Genomic DNA, 14,631 nt, shown 5'->3' on the forward strand with positions numbered 1-14,631 from the left:
GACATATGAGTTTCAGACTTCATATCTTTCAGAAAAAGCATGACAACACATAACCTTTTATTCTAGCATCTAAGTTTATACAAGCAGCATTTAAAAATTGTCCCTATTTTTTAACCTTTGTCGCACCATTATTGTTGGCTTTGTCCAGATTTCTTTTTTCTAAGAAGTTGAGATGTATGTTATTGCCTGTTTCTTTGCATTAAAGTGTAGTAAATGACAACTACACTTAAGCTACTCTTATCTTTGCTGTCCTCTGTATACATTTGATCGATCTGATTAATATGCAATATCCTGCATGCCATAGAGCAGTTCTAATCAGAAATGTGCGTAGTGGAGGAGGACCCAGCATTTCCAGACTCCCTGCTATACATTAGGGTTTGGGGTGGATAGAAATATAAAGATGATGCTGTGGAATACAAAGGGAATTTAAAATTTTACCCAACAACAGCATCCCAAGTACTACTTTCTCTCAATGACACATACTCTTGTCCTCTTAGCTAGCTGTTCTTCCAATTTTCTTCCTTCTAAAATGTACATCTTTTGTGCACAGGAATCACTTGTTGCTTAACTCCATTAATTCATCCTAAAAAGTCTGTTTGGAGGCTGATATTGAATAGCCTCTGCAGGGGGTATTACGGGCCCTGTTTCAGAGGCTGGCCAATAGGCAGCCTGATATGCAATCTGACCCCACAGAAGCAGTTTTCTTGGCCTTGGAAAGTGCTTAGTGGACTTTTTCTTGGTAGATTTGAGGGAGGCATAGATGTGGGTATATGATCTGGCAATTTGGGGGGGGGGGTTAAGTTAGTCATTCTACTAGTGGATAAATTTAGCTCTATGCTCTCAGGGTCAGAGTATGTGATATTATTTACTCTTGGATCTGTGCAGTGCTGGCTGCTATTTCTGAGGTTTCTAACAGTTAAAGAAAGCTTTATGGTTGCCTTTTGACTGGGTGGCTATTTTTACCTCAAATCTAGTTTTGTCTGATTTGATCAGGGACTACAGTTCCTTCTTAAGTACAGCAAGACAGTTTTTGACATCTTGAAAATTACATTTACTTCTGTGTGCGAGGAGTTTGTTTTTCCTTATAAAGCCTGTTAATATTTGGGATCCACCATAGCAGTTTTTATTTTTAAATTTGGCATTGTATTTACTTTGAAGGGAGACAGACGCAACTATTGATTTGTGTATAGAAATTGGTGTTAAAGGATTCCGCATATACAGTGAGGTCCATCAGACAGAAGGGGTGATGTTGAATTTGGCTAACTCATCACGCAGTTTTAGTAGATAAGACTTAGATAATCTGTGAATACTGAGGCATTTGAAGATGCTTCCTGCTTCAGTTTTATGGTGAATATGACTGATTTAGGGCCCTATTTGAGGAGGGAGGATGTTACAACTAGAGGAACAGAGCTGTCCCATACCAGTGAGGACCATGTTAAATATTCTGTCTCCCCTAGTTCAGGCGCAGACTAACTGGTACAGAATGTCTATTTTATGAAGCCCAAAAGTCTTCAAAGTCTACCCTAAGCAGACTTCAGAAGATTCTTTCTCAGCTAGGGAGCAAATGCTGGAGGTGTAAAAGGGAAGATCAATGTAAATGGAAAAAAATTAGTGGTGTGGGGGGGAACTAGCATAGATTTTTAAAAAGTATACAGAGTAATGTTGGGAGAGGTAGGCAGAATAGTAAACAAGGAATTACTCTTATTTACTTAAAATTATTTTGCATTTGTTTACCGGTAAATTCCAACTGGGCATGAATCCCATTTTCAGTGGAGGCCCCGGGAGAAAAGCTCCACAAAGGTTAGTACAGTAAATGCAATAAACTCAGGTTATTAAAGTACAGAAGAGACAGAAAGTACAGTTTTGTACCTACCATAAATGTAGATGTCCGATAGGTATGCATCTGCAGTCATCACATATGGGTTGTCCTGCCTCAGGCAGCCCTTCGGTCGGCCGGATTCCAAAGTCTGGGTCCGGCGTCGGCTGATGTCGCCCCTTCCCCGACGTCACAACGCCTGGGGTATAAAAGCGTAAGCCGACACCATGTTCCTCAGTTTTTCTTGCCCCAGATGCCAGGTGCCCTCTAGGAAGGCTAAATTTGGAAAAATGCAGTAAAAAATCCAAACATTTGCAAATATATATATATATATATATATATATATATATATATATGTATAAACAAATACACCACAATAGATCCCCCAGCTAGCTAATAGAGAGGTAAGCACCCTAGGAGTACCACAGAGGGGAAGGAGGGAGGGTAAACCTGACTGCAGATGCATACCCATCAGACATCTACATTTATGGTAGGTACAAAACTGTACTATGTCCTTCAAGGATGCATCTGCAGTCATCACATATGTGTAGAATACCATAGCCAATCTGGGGGTGGAGGTACTAGGAAAAGGATGGTGTAGATAAGATACCCTGCAGGACAGCCGAAGCAAAGCCTGCTCTGGATCTGGAATATAAAGGTAAATTGTAATGCTTGGCAAATGTATGCACTGAGCTCCATGTGGCAGCTTCTAAAATGTCTTTTGTAGCCACCCCTCTTAAGAAGGCTGTGGAGGTGGCTGTGGCTCTCGTAGAATGAGGTCTAATGTTAGCTGGTACAGTCTTTCCATGAAATGACTAACAAAAGCGGATGCAATTTCCTATCCATTTTGAAATTGTCTGTTTGGAAATTGTTTTTCCTTGAGTACCAGCAGCATATGCTACCAGCAGCTGGTCAGTTTTTCGGAAACCTTTAGTTCTGTCCAAGTAGTAGCGCAACTGTCTGTGAATGTCCAGGGTGTGCAGCAGTTTCTCCCCTTTGTTTTGTGGATTTGGGAAGAAGGTAGGCAAGTGAATAGCTTGATTCAATGAAACCCTGGATACCACCTTTGGCATAAAAGTAGGATTAGTTCTTAATGAAACTCTATCCTGATGGAAAATAATAAATGGCTGAACTGCCATCAGGGCCTGCAATTCCGAAACTCTTCTTGCTGAGGTTATTGCCAGAAGGAAAGCAGTCTTCCATGAGAGGTACTGTAGATCCACAGATGCTGCTGGCTCAAATGGAGGCAGTGTTAGTTTTTCCAACACGTTGTTAAGGTCCCAAGCAGGTAGAGGAGGTTTCCTAGGAGGTTTGATGTTTTTGATTCCCCTTAGAAACTGTCTTAGGAGAGGATGAGAAAAGACAGGAGGATCAGTATTGTACTCTGCTGAAATTGCTGAAACATGAATCTTAATAGAAGAGTAAGACAGTCCATTGTGGAACATTTCTGCCAAATATTCCAGGATATGTGCCATGCTCATCATTGTCGCATCTAGGCCCTTTGTGGTGTTCCAGATGAGAAATCTTTTCCATTTTGCTGAATATGCCTTCCTTGTGGAAGGGCGGCGAGCTTCCAGAATAATATTCTTTACCCTCTGGGATAGCTTATCCTGAAGAGGAGTCAAGGTATTCTCCAGGCTGTTAGTTGCAATGTTTTCAGGTTGGAATGTAGAGTTTTGTAGCTGTGCTGTGTCAGTAGAAGTGGCCATAGAGGTAGGGGCCATGGCTTCGTACGTGACAAGCTCCTTAGCAGTGGGTACCAGTGCTGTCTTGGCCAGTCCGGAGCTATCAGGATCACTTTTGGCTGCTCTGCCCTGATCTTCAGTAACACTTTGGTCATTAATGGAATAGGAGGGAATGCATACACTGTCAGATTTCTCCAGCTGAAAGAGAGCGTCCACTTTCCACGCTTGTGGGTGGTACGTCCTTCGAGCAGAATTTCTTTAGTTGATGACTGTGGGGGGGATGCAAATAGATCTATGTCCGGGCTCCCCCAAAATTGTGTTATCTGCTGGAAAATGTCTGGGTGCAGCATCCATTCATGTGCATCCATGATATTTCTGCTTAAGCTGTCCGCCAGTATATTGTCATTCCCTGGCACAAACTGAGCTTGTAGCTGTATATTGAGTTTCAAGGAAAGATCCCATAGATTCATTGCCAGCCTGCACAGAGGGTAAGAATGGGTACCTCCTTGCTTGTTTATGTACCACATAACTGTGGTGTTGTCTGTCCTTATTAGTAGATGGCCTTGATGCAGAAAGAGTTTGAAGGCCTCGATTGCATGTATCACTGCTAGCATTTCTTTTTGATTTATGTGCATGTGCAGCTCCTTTCGTGACCACTGTCCTTGGATACCTCTGCCCTCCATGTGTGCTCCCCAACCTAGATCTGAAGCGTCTGTTGTAATAGTTTGGGAGGTTTTTGGCTTTGTGAAGGGCAGCCCTCTGTTGGACTGGCTGGCCTGAGCCCACCACAGAAATTCCTTGTGAAGGCATGGGATGAGTGGGATTAAAGTTTCCAAACTGTGACTGTGTTGAGTCCATAAACTCCTTAGGTACCACTGTAGCTTTCTCATATGTAGCCTTGCTTGTGGAATCAAAAGAATACAGGATGCCATGTAACCCAGGGCCTGCAGGATTTTCCTTGCAGTCAGCTGAGTTTGTCTTGTCAGATTCTTGAAGTAATCCAGTAGTTGACTTTGTTTTTCTTCTGTGAGATAAGCCATTTGGGTGGTTGTATCTAGATCAGCACCCAGAAAGGTTATTCTTTGGGATGGAACAAGTCTTGATTTGTGCATGTTGACTGTATATCCTAAGGCCTGTAGAAGATTGATGGCATAATTTAAGTCCTTTATCAGAGTTTGTTGGTTGTCCGCTTGTATAAGGCAGTCGTCCAGATATGGGTAGATTTGAATCCCCTGGAGTCTGCAGTGTGCTATTACTGATGCCAGGCATTTCGTGAATACTCTGGGCGCAGTAGATAAGCCAAAGGGCAATGCTGAGAATTGATAATGCTCTGACCCTGCAAGAAATCTGAGGTATCTTCTGCAACTTTGTCTGATAGGGACATGCAGGTATGCCTCCTTGAGGTCTAGAGTAACCAGCCAAGACCCCTTGCCCAGCATGGGAAGGAGTTGCTGTAGAGTCAGCATTTTGAATTTTGGCACAATGAGATAAGTATTCAGTACGGACAAGTCGAGAATAGGTCTCCATTGATGCTCTTTTCTTGGAACAAGGAATAGTCTGGAGTAAAATCCTTGGCCTTGTTCTGAAATAGGAACTCTTTCTATGGCTTTCATTTGAAGTAAGATTGAGATTTGCTTCAAAGCCTCTGTCCTTTGTTTTGGTGGCAGACCTGGTATGCCTTTTCTTTTTGGCAATGTGTGAAAATGGAACCTGTATCCGTTGTCTATTATTTGGAGTGTCCATTTGTCTCTTGTAATGTTGTGCCAATTTCTTGAGAATAAAGAAAGCTTTCCGCCCAAAGGTGCTTCTAATTGAGCCCTGGTTGGCGGAGTCAAAGCAGAGTCATTGAGTTTGTCCTTGTGCAGCAGTTGCAGATCCTGAACTGCCTGTCTGGATTGGAGGTTGCCATTGACAGCCTCTGTAGGAGCCCCTAGCTTGGCCTCTACCTCTGGCACGCCTGTTTCTGCCCCTTTGAAATCTTTCTGTGTCTGGAAAGGACCAATTTTTGGAAGGCCAGTTTCTGCTGAAACTAGGTGGTTGGACTTGAAGAAAATCTTTAACTGTTTGTACAGATTTTGCCTTTTCCTCAAATTTCTTTAGGACGTCTTGAGCAGTGGAACCAAATAACTTTTGCTTTTCCAGTGGAGCATCCAAAAGCTTACTTTAACATGTTCTGGCAGAGATTGTTCCTTCAGCCAAGCATGCCTGCGTATGACAACACCTGTCATTGCTGACCTACATGAAGCTTCCAATGCATCATAACCACACTGCAAGAAATGGTTGCTAACCTGCTGGGAATTATGTACCAGATCCTGAAGGGAATTACGATCAAGGGGTTCAGAAGAAGACAATTTCTTATGCATTTCTTCTAACAAATACTCTTGATACTGTATCATGTGAAATTGACAATTTAATGCCCTCATAGCAAGAGTGGCAGAAGTATACACTTTTTTACCCTATCTCTCTAATGCCCTGGACTCCTTTGCAAAGGAGAGTGGGTTCTTAGTAGTAACAGCTGCAACCCCTTTAGGGCCCTGTGAAATAGTTTCAGGGTCAGCAGAGTGGGCCTTATAAAGAAAATGATGCGTGTCCGGGACCCTGTAATACCTATCAGGCTTAACAGGGGCCAGAGGCAGAGTGTCAGGGTTCATACTAGAGCCAGAATATACATCATCAGTCACATTTAAAACAGGAGGAATAGCCAAAGGTCTATGCTGAGGTAAATGAAGAAAAGTTCTTAGTCTTTTCCTGGAATCAGAATATTCCTGGCCCTGCCATTTGAAATGCTCTCTCATAGTGTGAAGGGTCTCCCCAAAGGAAAGCTCTTCAGGAGGGGAGGCTGAGGGAATAGATTCCTCTGAATCTGAATCCTTGTAGGCCGAGTAAGCCTCCTCCTGGTAGTCTGAGTGATCCGAGCCAACAGAGGCCTCCTCTGAGGAAAGGGGATCAGGGGGATCCATCCTGGGCCTTTTGTCTAGAGGGGGTTGGGAGCCCCTGTCCGGATGAGGCTGGGAGCCCCTAATTAAGGAGATCAGGTCCTCTGCTAAAGTTAAAATCTGTGAACTAGAAGAAGGTCCCTGAGGAATAACTCTGGGAGGCATGGTTTTAGTGTGCTTTGCAGCTTTAGCCCTGGTGAAGGCCTTAATAGACATGGATGCAGGAGGCCTGGCTGCACCACGTGCTGGTGTAGCTTTATCTAAAGGTATGGTGTCGGAAGATTCCAATACCCCAGTTTCAGAAGGCAATTCTGTAACCGACTCGGTAGGAGCCTCCGGGACCGAGGCTGTCGGTTGTATTATTTCAGGGTTCGGAAGTTCCAAGGACTCTGTATCAGCCGAGACCGAGACACTCGCGGTAGGCCTAGCCGCTGTTTCAGCCGAAACCGCGGGCCGCGTGTGTCGGTCCTTGTCTTTCCGTTTCTTAATTAAATGCGATGTCGGGGTTTCCGACGGCATTTTGTAAGCAAAACTATCCCCAAAAAGCTCTTCTGCGAACTCCGTCCGACGTCTAAGAGTGCGTCGGTTGAAAGAAGCACAGGCAGAGCAGGCCGAGACGTCGTGGTCTGGGCCTAAGAAAGGAAGACAATAAGAGTGGAAATCCTTAGGAGGTATTTGTTTCCCACAAGTTAAACAATTATTAACTTTTTCTGACATCAGCTGAGGCAAGAAAGAGTCCCCAACGGGGTACTTAGCTTTTGAAGTCTTCGGATAGCGAAATTACAGGAGCTGGCCGACCGGCACTTGCGAACTGCTTCTGCTTTGGGCACCACGCGGCAAGAAAGACTGAGGAACATGGCATCGGCTGACGCTTTTATACCCCAGGCGTTGTGACGTCGGGGAAGGGGCGACATCAGCCAACGCTGGACCCAGACTTTGGAATCCGGCCGACCGAAGGGCTGCCTGAGGCAGGACAACCCATATGTGATGACTGCAGATGCATCCTTGAAGGACATCGAATTGCCTAGGCAAAAAAAAAATGGAAATCAAAATCTATACCAAATGAAATGGAAGGGAAGCTTTGATTACTATAAATTAGATAACATGACTGGAGGTGGAACATTTTAGAAAAAAGAGGTTATGTACTCACCATAACGTTCCGAGTAGTTGCACTTCATTTGTCTTCAACCTGTGGGATACGGATCCACATCAGATCCGAGCCGGCAAATATTACTAGCATCAGCTCTGTGCTCCAGACTCCTCCCCTTACTCATAATGCACCTCCACTGCCTTCCATCCCCAGATTGAGTTTGCTGAACTTATACTTAGAACCCGACCTGATAACATACTTGTGACCTATACTCCCGCCCGTAGGCTGAACATGCACCAAGGTCTGGGGGAAGGATGGAGGGAGGGACGGCTGAAGACAAATGAAGTACAACTACTCAGATGGAATGTTATGGTGAGTACATAACTTCTTTATCTGAAGTAGTTTACTTCATTTGGTCTTCAACCTTCGGGACAGAATCCCCAGCTACTAAACTCCTGGGAGGCCCTCATGGAAGGATATTCCGGAGCACTGCGGAGCCAAAGGATGCTCTCCTTCTAGAAGTCAAATCCAATTTGTTTGTATTGAGAAATAAACGTATGAGATGAGGACCAAGTAGCTGCAGAGCAAATGTCATCCAAAGACACTCTAGACCAGAAAGCTGCAGACATAGCCATGGATCTAGTGGAATGAACTTTAATCTGACCTGGAGGAGACATGCCTTTGTCCTTGTAGACCTGCAGGATGCATGAAGAAATCCATCTAGCTATATAGTGACCTTGGAAATAGGTTTGCCCAAAAAGGGTCTATAGAATGAAACAAACAATTGATCAGATTTACGAAAATTTTTTGTCCTGTGTAAACAGAATCGTAACTGCCTATGAACATCCAACATGTGTAGCTTGTATTCCATCCTGTTGGTAAAATTGGGTAAGAACACAGGCAAATTTATAGTACGATTGATATTGACTGGTGACGCCACCTTAGGAAGAAAAGACTGGTTGGTTCGAAAGAAAACTCTATCTTTATGAAAAATCATGTACAGACGTTTTATGGACAAGGCCTGCAATTCCAAAGCCCATCTAGCAGAGGTAATAGTGACCAAAAGGCTGTTTTCCATGATAGAGTGACCAGAGCTTGGAGAACCACAGTAAGGTCCCACGGGAGGGGGGGGCAGGATCTTTAACCTTTGATAAAGGCTTTACATGGTCTAGAAGATGCCAAGGATGCAGAATTCTCACCCACATGAAAATGAGAAATGGCAGCCAACTAAACTTTGACAGTAAAAGAACTAGCTCCATGCTGGAAAATATCAGCTAGAAAATCAAGACTAGCGGAAATAGGAGCCGTGAAAGGATCTAAACTCCTCTGAGAGGCCCAGAAAGAAAAATGTTTCCACTTGCTGCAATAAACCTTTCTGGTTGAAGACTTATGAGCAGCTACCAAAATAGACTTAACTGAGTAGGAAGGTCCGGGTGTCCTAGCAATCACGGGAACTGGAGCAGCCAAGCCGTGAGCTTCAGGCTGTCCAGACTCAGATGAGGCACCCCCGATGGGTGTGAAATCAGATCCTGAATGGGATCTAGGATCCAGGGTGGAGCCAGAAGGTGAGACCAAAGGAAGGGAAACCATACCTGGCGAGGCCAGAATGGGAAAATGAGGATCACCTTGTTCCCCAGTAGACAAGCTTTCTGCAGAAACCTCAGAATGAGAGGAACTGGCAGGTAAGCATACAGAAGACCGGGAGGCCAAGCATAAACTAGAGCGTCTCTGGGGGACTCCCCCGGCAGAGGGTCCAGAGCAAAAAACCTGCTGCATTTCGCATTGGAAGGAGATGCAAAGAGATTGCAGCAAGGCTGACCCCACTCGCTGAAGATTTGTTCTGTTACTGACAGGTTCAGACCACTCGTAAGGCATCAGAATGGTCCGACTTAGCCTGTCCTCTAGAATGTTAGACCGTCCCGGAATGTGCATGCGATGAGAAAGCGACCGGTGCATATCGCCCATTCCCACACTCTCGTGGCCTAGCGACAAAGGGGGTAAGATCTAGTCCCTCCCTGTTTGTTGATATACCAGACTGACATGTTGTCTGACTGAATGGCAATCGTTCCCAGAGGAAGATAGGCATGAAGGGCCTGCAATGCTAGAAGGACGCCCTCATCTCTAGAACACTGACATGCAACCTGGTCTCTATGGGGGACAACAGGCCTTAGACTGTCCTGCCCGAACATTACCCCCCCCCCACCCGAGTTGGGTTGTGTCCATGGTCACTGTGGTTTGGGCCGGGACGTCCCTCCAAAATGTCCTGAGAGCTCATCCACCATATGAGGGACAACCGATGCACTTGACTTAGGTGGATAGGATAGGTTAGTGGTAATTCCAACATGGACTACTGAACTGCTAAAGTCCACTGAAGAATCCGCATGTGTAGTTGAGCACACGGAAGAAGAGTTATGGTCACCATCATCGAGCCTAGGGCTCTCAACACTGACTCCGCTGTCGGGAGGTGTGAACGGTAAATCAGGGAGACATGCATCCTGAGGTTTTGAACTCTCTCCGAGGTCAGAAACACTTTGCACTGGAGTGTGTCTATCCTGGCACCAATGTAGTCTATTACCTGTACAGGCTCTAGTAGAGACTTGGATGCGTTGATTGTGATACCCAAAGCTCAGGGCAAGTGTCAGAAAGTAATCCCTGGTTTAGGAAAGTAGAGCCTGGTGGGAGCAGTAAGGAGTCAATCGTCCAGGTACGGATAGACCTGAATCCCCTGAGGCCTCAGGTGAGCCGCTACAACCACCATCACTTTGGTAAACACCCTGGGGGTTGTGGTGAGACCAAAGGGTAGGGCACAAAATTGATAATGATTGGCCCTTAGCCGGAAGCGGAGGAACCTCCTGGAGCTTCTGTGCATTTTTATGTGATAGTAAGCATCATGGAGATCTAATGAGCACATCCAGTCGCTCTCTTGCAGGTACGGCATGATGGACTGTAGTGTGATCATCCTGAACTTCTCTTTGGCAACTGATAGGTTCAGGGTAGAGAGGTCCAGAATGGGCCTTAAGTCCCCCATTTTCTCTGGCACCAAAAAGAACCTGGAGTAGAAGCCCGATCGTACTAATCTGGGGGGAAGGTTTCAATGGGTCATTTTTCTAGCAGCTTGGAAATTTCCTGTGCTGCAGCCTCCCTTTGCGTGGGTGGAACGTCTGTTAGGTGTTTGGGAGATATGGGGAAACCCACGAAGGGGATAGAATATCCTTTGGAGCACACAGCGGTCCACTGTTATGGACTCCCATGCCTCTGGGTCCCCCGACTGCCTCCAGAGTAGAGCAGCCGGGCAACCCATCAGGGTTGCTGCCCGGGTCTGTCCGAGAATGGTTCTCGAGACACGAGTTTCACGGACCCCCTCGGCCTCTGGGCTGGCATCCATTCTGTCCCCTTCTGCCTCTAGGGGAAGAAGAGCCCTGAGTGTCCCGGGAATACTGAGACTTCCGGAACCACATTTTTGTTTGCCCTCTCTGGTTCCAGGAAAAGGACCTTTGAGGGTTAGAGAAGCGGATCCTGATGGCAGTGTCTTCCTGTCCTCCTCACTCTGGACTAGATTCTCCTTGACGGTCTTACCGAAAAGTGTTGAGCCGTCATAAGGGGCATTGGCAAAAGATGCCTTAAAGGGATCGGTAAATTGGCACAACCTGAGCCAGGCGTTACGCCTCATGGACACGCCGGACCCAGCCATCCTAGCCACTCCTTCCGTAGCATGGAAGAGGAGTCACATGGATGTATTTGAAACTGCCTTCAGAGTGGACATTTTCATGGAGAACGAAGCCTTGTCCTCCTGCGACATGGCCTTGGGTGGAGACTCCTCCAAGCTCCTTTACTAGGTCACGATGGAGTCTAGTGACATGGGCCAAGTAATTCAGCTCCCTGATCGAAAAGGTAGCTGAAGCATACACCAGCTTCCCTAGGCGGTCTATCATCCATAACTCATGGTCAGGAGAGTGGACCAAGGAACTTTCCTGAGATAGTTCTCTCTTCGTGGCTGCTGCTACCATCATGGTGTCCACTGGTGAGCCCTTATTCCAGGAAGGCCTGTCATTGGGGGGGGGGGGACTCAAAACCTTATCGAGGCAATTGGGTATTGGGGGGGGGGTCCAAGTGCCTCCTCTTGCACGTATGCTTGTGAGGCACATCTCTAGTGGGGCTCTCAAGGGAGTGCTCGCAAGCCATCCTATGGGGGAACCGTCAGGGGCTATTTGAGCACAGGCTGTCCCTCTGGTAAGACAATGGGAACTGTAGATAGAGCCGTGGGGTCTGGGCAGAGTCCAAGGGGGTGGTCAGGGGTCTCGATCCGATGGAGAGGATCCTTTCTACGACATTGAACTCTGAAGGAGAGCGGACCTCATGGGGAGCTAATTAGGAGGCCGGTCTGACGCGAGAATCAGAGCCGGTCCTTAAGTGGATGGAGCTCCAGGGGAGGGAACCTGGCCCAACAATATCGGAGCCGATGGAAAAGGTTCCACTCCTCCGATCTGACACCCAGGCTCCAGCTCCAAGAGCAGCTCGGATTCGAACTGGTCGGATCCGAGATGCTCCAGCCAGCTGTCGGCGTCGAGGAAACAAGGACCGTCTGTGCCGACCCCCTGAGCAAGGCCAACCTCGGATCCGTTAACTCCAAAGTCGAAGATCGGATCACGGAAGGAGAAATGAGTTGAACAAAAAAAGGAAGCCTGCTCCCCCCTCCAGAGGGAGGGAGGCTGGCAAGACCCCCATCTGGATATGTTTACGGATAAAGCGCCTCATCATCTAATCCAGATCCATGTCCGATAAGGAGCAGGACGTCCATGATGAGGCCACGGACTTAGACCTGGCGGGTCAGGGAACCGAGGCCCGAGAGACTGGACATGCCTCCTCCGGCTCCGGGGAGAACATCAGAGACCAGAGCCAAGGGGAGTCACGGATCCATGATGACTTGCTCTTGGAAGCGAGGTCCGGGGACCTCTTCCTCTATTTTCGACTCTCTTTCGCACTCTCTCTCCTCTGCTCCGCTGCCACACGCTTAGATGCAGGAGTTTGAGTCCCAGCCTGGGAGGGAGGGGAGGCCAGAGGAAGAGAAGTGGGAGAGGCAGTCACAGCAGGTACTGTGACTGAAGCTGAAGATGAGGAAGGAGGATTAGAAGCAGGCAGAAGACCTTTGAGGGCCAACTTGGCCTTCCTATCTTTTAAGCTTGGGGGACTGAACCCCGCACAAATGGAGCGATCTACACTAAGGTGGGCAACACCTAAGCACAACACACAGAGTGTGGCCATCTGCTGGGGAGAGCATATGGCCACACTCTGTGCAGTATTTAAAGATAAGCTTTTCAGCCATCCTACAAGAAATGAAAGAAGCCCTAAAAAAAAAGAGACAAAAAAAAATATCTTTCTTTAGTAGTAACAGACAAACACCCACTCACCACACTAGACTAGAGACAACACTAAGGGGGGGAGGGGCACCACAGACAAACTACTCTAACTAGCTAATCAAACCTACACTCGATGCCAAAGCAATGAGAGAGGAGAAAGGGTACCTACACCAACCTAAATTGGCGAAAAGAAAAGAATTTTCAAAATTTACAGTAAGAAATTACCCACTGCTAGCTGGAGCTCTGAAGACACTATATATAACAAATCATGGCAAACGAGATCTGGGGATGGAAGGCAGTGCAGGTGTATTATGGGTAAGGGGAGGAGTCTGGAGCTCTGAGCAGATGCTAGTAATATTTGCCAGCTTGGAGCCAATATGGATCTGTATCCCACAGGTTGAAGACCAAATGAAGTAAACTACTTCAGATAGGGAAGGAACAAATTTCATAAAAATAAATGAATTTTGGAGAACAATACATGCTTAATAATATTCAGGAGAAGAAAGAGGTTTAAGGGAAGGCAGGAATTAAACAATTTATGTAATACTGCTCAGTTTATATGAGGTTTGGTTGCACTAAATATGGATTTCCATTCACTAGAACTCGAGAGAGATGGGTTGTAAAGAGGAGATAAGCCATACCTCCTCTAAGAGTAAAATATAGTTAATTCAATATGGTTAGGCTGTCTAATAGGCTGAATCTTTACTTAGTTGAATGCATGCATGATCAAGCAGTCTTTCAAAATGAAACGGCACTATAGGATTATAGTTAATTTCTCATAAACAAGACTTGCTGTGATATGACAATGGAGTAAAAGACTAGAATTTTGCATGAGTGGGAACATTACAGATAAACCGGCAGTACAACAAACTTGTTGAAAAAAAATCTAAAATAATGTAAAAATGTATCAAATGTTTTCTTTTTCTGTGTGCATTCTTAAATATAAGAGCATATTTACATAAGTGTGATGAAAAGCATGCTAGGAAAAATATGCTAGGAAAAATATGCTGATATAGAACGGATATTCAAGAACAGGAAGTTGTGAAGTGATTGATCTAAAATGCATTTAATAAAGTTTCTGTATACAAATGTTTTCTTGGTTGCTGTCATGGGAAGAGAATACTGAAAAAAGGCAACAGATTTGTTAAGTACCAGATTACATTAACAAGACATAACTGACAAAATGAATAACAGGTTAGAAAGGCAAGAGGCAGCATAAAATATGAAGAGACTGGTGCAAAACAGGCAGATTAAATAGGGGTATCTATAGCAAAGACTAGCTGTAGACACTAAAGTAAGGCTGGCTTAAGGATCTTATGGTGTAATGTTAATGGATTTGTAAGTGCTGGCAAGTAGTACAGTGTTGACTTCAGAGTAATGCAAAAATACTTACGTCGCAGGTAACACATTTAGTAAGGACGAATATACAGAAGAAAATGTTAACGAGAAGTTTGGAATGTTATGGAAAAGAGGGATGGCTATTCTGATAAATAGGGAACACCTATAAACGCTGAAGATTTTACTATCTGAACTTTAAATTGGAAAATGCAAGATTCAATAAAAACAAATCTCTTGAAAAACGAACTTGTAAAGAAATTTGAAAAAATGGAGAATCAAAAGAAAAAAGGAAAAACTATTAAGGAAACCTAGAATAGAAAGTTGTACCTGAAGAAAGTTCCAATTTGAAAAAAAAAAGGTATAAACTAATGGCTTGTTCTTACTGAGCTGAACAGAGGAGGGGGCACAG

At 45.4% G+C, this 14,631-nt stretch overlaps 1 protein-coding gene across 1 annotated transcript in view; it reads right to left on the reverse strand.

Moving 5' to 3' along the window:
- Nucleotides 1–14,631, reverse strand: part of BTAF1 (B-TFIID TATA-box binding protein associated factor 1) — a 3,603,226-nt gene that overhangs the window by 485,478 nt on the left and 3,103,117 nt on the right. The gene's annotated exons all lie outside the window — the stretch shown is intronic.

The sequence above is a fragment of the Protopterus annectens genome, chromosome 14.part0 (genome assembly GCF_019279795.1).
Source record: "Protopterus annectens isolate FY-2018-M chromosome 14.part0, PAN1.0, whole genome shotgun sequence".
In the NCBI taxonomy this organism is placed as follows: Eukaryota; Metazoa; Chordata; order Ceratodontiformes; family Protopteridae; genus Protopterus; species Protopterus annectens.